This window comes from Arachis duranensis, chromosome 9 (assembly GCF_000817695.3).
Source record: "Arachis duranensis cultivar V14167 chromosome 9, aradu.V14167.gnm2.J7QH, whole genome shotgun sequence".
NCBI classification, from domain to species: Eukaryota; Viridiplantae; Streptophyta; class Magnoliopsida; order Fabales; family Fabaceae; genus Arachis; species Arachis duranensis.
The window spans coordinates 19,436,772-19,442,150 of NC_029780.3; the positions used below are offsets into that span (position 1 = coordinate 19,436,772).

Sequence of the window (5,379 nt, forward strand, 5' to 3'; positions counted from 1 at the left end):
CAGTACGTTTTGTTATGGTTATCAAATAAGAAAGCTTGGATTGTTATTTTTTATTCTATACTTTTTTATCTACATAATTTATGACATATAAATTAGGTTGATGTATTTCAACATCTCCAAATAGAAGAGTTAATTGATAAATATGAAGATTATATGGGAAAATACCCTTCACTTGAATATGTAAGCTCAGTGACCTCTTAATTTCGGATTTGCTTTTTCTCTTTTTTTGGTGCTTTTAGATTTCTGAAAATCAGGTGCTAATCACAACTACCATAGACTTGGTTTTGGGATCCTCCAATGAACTGAGAAAGACCATTATGGACAACGCTAGTGAGCATTGGTTTCAACACAACGAACTCAATCAACCATAGATGATTTGTTATTTGTATACACTAGTTTGTGGTATTTAGTTTTGCAATTTATGTTATTTGATACTATTTAAGACAATTTAATTGCAGTTCAAGTTATTTGATATTAGCTTTCAATTTCCCACCAAAAATATTCCCGCACAAGTGATATAATTTAATTTAGCTTTCTCATGAAAATGCCAAAAGGGTGATCTGATCATATGAAGGCAGTTAGATTGAACTCTGTCTTATTTGACAACATTATTAATATTATTATGGCTTTGATTTGCTATACTCTTTAATTTATATGGTGTCCTACATGGATCCGGTTTTGTGAAAATTATTTCAGCAATTACTTGGATTGTAATATTATTTTTGGATACATTACTCAAGTCGATATGTGTTAGAGATATAGCTTTCATCCTGTTTTGCTTATCATTTTTTTCTTCCATTATCATGGTATAATTTGGCTGAATTAGTATATAATGATAATTGTGTTGCTAAATGCTAAGGAACCGTCTTTAAGCTCAGCCACTCAAATTCTAAGTTTTAAAACCAGTAAAAATTCTTAAAACATTTATTATTAATTTATTATGTAAATCAAAGATATGATATGGCAGGTACTTTAAAATTCTAGCATAAAAAATTGAGTTGGATTAGTGTTTATGAATACTTGGAAGTTTCAAAATTATGAAGTATTAGCCATTTAGCCTCTTAATCCATGATAGTAAGGGATGAAAACTGTGTTGAGCAGAATTTGAAAAGTGATCCTTTTGAGCATATGTACCCAATTTTTGTTCAGTAGACCTTATACGAAAAGCTCTCCCAAACTACTCTTACAACATTGGCTTTCAAGCTATATTTCTAAGTAGCAAGTTTCTAAAAAAAACAAATTAATTCTTCTAGCAAGCTATATATACACACATACTAAGCTCTCATAGTAATTTACTAGTTTGGAGTTAGCAAATATGTTCATGAAAAGAATAAAAGAGGCCACCCAGAGATCAACTACTTGATTCCTGTTTTTTCCGCTGTTGAGGCTAATCATTTGATGAAATATGAGGAAAGCTTTGATGAATGGCAAACAGAAGTAAGAACTAAAATATGACTTCAAGTGCAAATTCTAACCTCGGAAGGGAGTCAGCACACAATAATTAAAGAAACCAAGGTAAGAAAAATAAATTAATTTTTCTACAAATCAAAATAAGAGCCAGTAGAAGAGAGAACTATTGTCAAATAAAGATAAACCAATATAGCTTATGCTCAAATAAGGATGCAATGAAGTCAGGTCACAATCATATTGCAGATTAATGAGGGAACAACAATCCCTTATCTGAATGATAAATACATGAATGGATCAAATGTCACGGAGACCTTTCTACAAATTGAACAAACTAATGTTGATTCATATTGAAACTAAGCCATAACATAAATCAAAATTCCAAAAATCACTAAAAAGCATTCTTGGCTGCAAACACAAGCAGCAACAATCATCCAAATATAAGTACATTCACAAAAATGAAATGAATAACTCATTCTCCTGTTCTAAAGTATTTAAGATTCAGAGTGATGTAAACAAGTTCCAAAAGTATAACTAATAGAAACAGAAAAAGTGCTCTTAAACTCGTCTTTGATTGTTGCAACGGATGGTTCACAACTCTGCCTCATCATCATCATTTGCCCCTAAAATTTAAGCGACATATTTTTAAGTTTAAAAATAGTAAAATAAGTATAACAAAAAATAAAAATAAAATTTAAAACATTTTATACCACCAGAATCGTAATCGATTGAGGACGCAGTCTCGCCACCACTCTGTTCATAATACCTTGAGGAATCTAAATATTCCTGGATCAAAATAGCAAATAGGAAGGCTTATGAACTAGCCATACAATATTATATGTAACAAAATATACTTGAACATAAATTTATTGAACTTACATCTTCCTCCTCAAACCATTCAGTGTGAATATACTCATCACTTTCAGCATCTACGAAGGAGTAGTCCTCACCCTCAATATTCTCCTCAGCGTCATCATCAAATTTGGGAGTCCTTTCATCCATTTTCTTCATGGAACACGTAGCAATGTTATGCCCCCCCTTGCGACAGTAGCTGCAACGCTTAGGCTTCCTTGTGGTCTCTATCTCAGTACTTCCATTCTTTGCAAGGTCTTCATACATGTATTCTGCATGCTCCTCCATCATGTTATTGTCCCCGTTATGAGCCCTAATACATGAAAGTATATTTACCAATGCATCTCGTGATTCATTAAAAATATCCCCTTTTAGGCACCCTTCGTTCATAATTTGTTTACACCAATGTGCCAAACATGCACGCCGATTGATAGCCAAGGAATCCTCCATCAAGCCACCCATGTCATCATACCCACTAATGCCTTCCTTCGCTTTTCTAGTCCATCTTCGCAGCACTAATGATTTTGGCAGCTCTGCAATGTCTAGAAAACCCAAAACAGCAAGTATATGACTACATGAAATACCTATGGAGTCCATTCTCATGCATGAGCATTTAAATTCATCTTGCTCTCTATGAAAAGACACATGCCATATCATGTTAGGCTTGTAAAATTTTGACACCTGATAAATCTTGCAAGAACTCGTTTCCTCTTCATATATTACCTTCAATGTGCTGGCCTTGTGGAGCATTGAACGGAACAACACAAAAATTTGCCAGGTATAAATGGTAGCTGCTGACCTTTCTAATTGTTGAAAGTGTGTCTGCATCACAGGTTGTCCAGTTGATGATTTAAAGTCTGCCAAATCCTCTCTGTGCCGCATGTAGCTCAAACAACGCTGGAAGTGTTGAACAAATTCTGTCAAATTATAGCATGATTTAATATATCTTTTGAGGACAGCATGTAGACTTTCACACCTTGAAGTCGTTCTAAACCCAGCAAAGAATTTTCCTCAGATATGAGCGGTAGCCCACATGTTTCTTTTTTCATACATATCTACTATCCATTCCCGATCTTCCACTCCAAAGAATCCAACCATTTCCTCCCACTTTTGTTCGAACACACCAACTTCGTAATCACCTAGCATTAACTTTGTAAACATTTTCGTAAACTGAGGTTTGTGAATATTGCTTGTTGCATTACGCATCAAGTGCCATGCACATAACCTATGATGTGCATTCGGAAACACTTCCTGAATAGCGATAGCCATCGAGTGATGACCATCCATACACTACTAGAAATAGGGCATTTTCGGACGAATTTTGAGACGAAATTGAAATAAATTTCGAACAAATTATGGACAAAATTTTTCTTTCAAACAAATTTGGGACGAATTTTTTTTGTCCCAAAAAGCCTTGTTGCTAATTGAAATTTTGTCTGAAATTTCGTCCGAAATTTTTTTCAAACGATTTTGTGACAGATTTCGAATAGGCATTTATCTGCTAGATTTCTAACTATTATGATGTATTTTAGACGAATTTCAGACAGATTAGCTAACATAAAAACAACGTATTTCAAACAAAAAATATACTTTATTTCAGACAAATTTCTAACGAATTTAGTCAAATATAATAAATTTTTTTCAAACAAATTTTAGACAAATCAAATATTTTTCTTCAATTAAATTTCAGACAAATTTAATTTAAAAGAATTTACGTATTTGAAAAAAAAATATTCCCGCACAAGTGATATAATTTAATTTAGCTTTCTCATGAAAATGCCAAAAGGGTGATCTGATCATATGAAGGTAGTTAGATTGAACTCTGTCTTACTTGACAACATTATTAATATTATTATGGCTTTGATTTGCTATACTCTTTAATTTATATGGTGTCCTGCATGGATCCGGTTTTGTGAAAATTATTTCAGCAATTACTTGGATTGTAATATTATTTTTGGATACATTACTCAAGTTGATATGTGTTAGAGATATAGCTTTCATCCTGTTTTGCTTATCATTTTTTTCTTCCATTATCATGGTATAATTTGGCTGAATTAGTATATAATGATAATTGTGTTGCTAAATGCTAAGGAACCGTCTATAAGCTCAGCCACTCAAATTCTAAGTTTTAAAACCAGTAAAAATTCTTAAAACATTTATTATTAATTTATTATGTAAATCAAAGATATGATATGGCAGGTACTTTAAAATTCTAGCATAAAAAATTGAGTTGGATTAGTGTTTATGAATACTTGGAAGTTTTAAAATTATGAAGTATTAGTCATTTAGCCTCTTAATCCATGACAGTAAGGGATGAAAACTGTGTTGAGCAGAATTTGAAAAGTGATCCTTTTGAGCATATGTACCCAATTTTTGTTCAGTAGACCTTATACGAAAAGCTCTCCCAAACTACTCTTACAACATTGGCTTTCAAGCTATATTTCTAAGTAGCAAGTTTCTAAAAAAAATAAATTAATTCTTCTAGCAAGCTATATATACACACATACTAAGCTCTCATAGTAATTTACTAGTTTGGAGTTAGCAAATATGTTCATGAAAAGAATAAAAGAGGCCACCCAGAGATCAACATACTTGATTCCTGTTTTTTCCGTTGTTGAGGCTAATCATTTGATGAAATATGAGGAAAGCTTTGATGAATGGCAAACAGAAGTAAGAACTAAAATATGACTTCAAGTGCAAATTCTAACCTCGGAAGGGAGTCAGCACACAATAATTAAAGAAACCAAGGTAAGAAAAATAAATTAATTTTTCTACAAATCAAAATAAGAGCCAGTAGAAGAGAGAACTATTGTCAAATAAAGATAAACCAATATAGCTTATGCTCAAATAAGGATGCAATGAAGTCAGGTCACAATCATATTGCAGATTAATGAGGGAACAACAATCCCTTATCTGAATGATAAATACATGAATGGATCAAATGTCACGGAGACCTTTCTACAAATTGAACAAACTAATGTTGATTCATATTGAAACTAAGCCATAACATAAATCAAAATTCCAAAAATCACTAAAAAGCATTCTTGGCTGCAAACACAAGCAGCAACAATCATCCAAATATAAGTACATTCACAAAAATGAAATGAATAACTCATTCTC

General features: G+C 32.4%; 1 pseudogene; it reads right to left on the reverse strand.

Annotated features, from left to right (window-relative positions):
• Positions 1 to 1,998: 1,998 nt before the first annotated feature.
• The window catches only part of LOC107465004 (protein FAR1-RELATED SEQUENCE 5-like), a 15,680-nt pseudogene continuing 12,299 nt past the window's right edge, over positions 1,999 to 5,379 (reverse strand).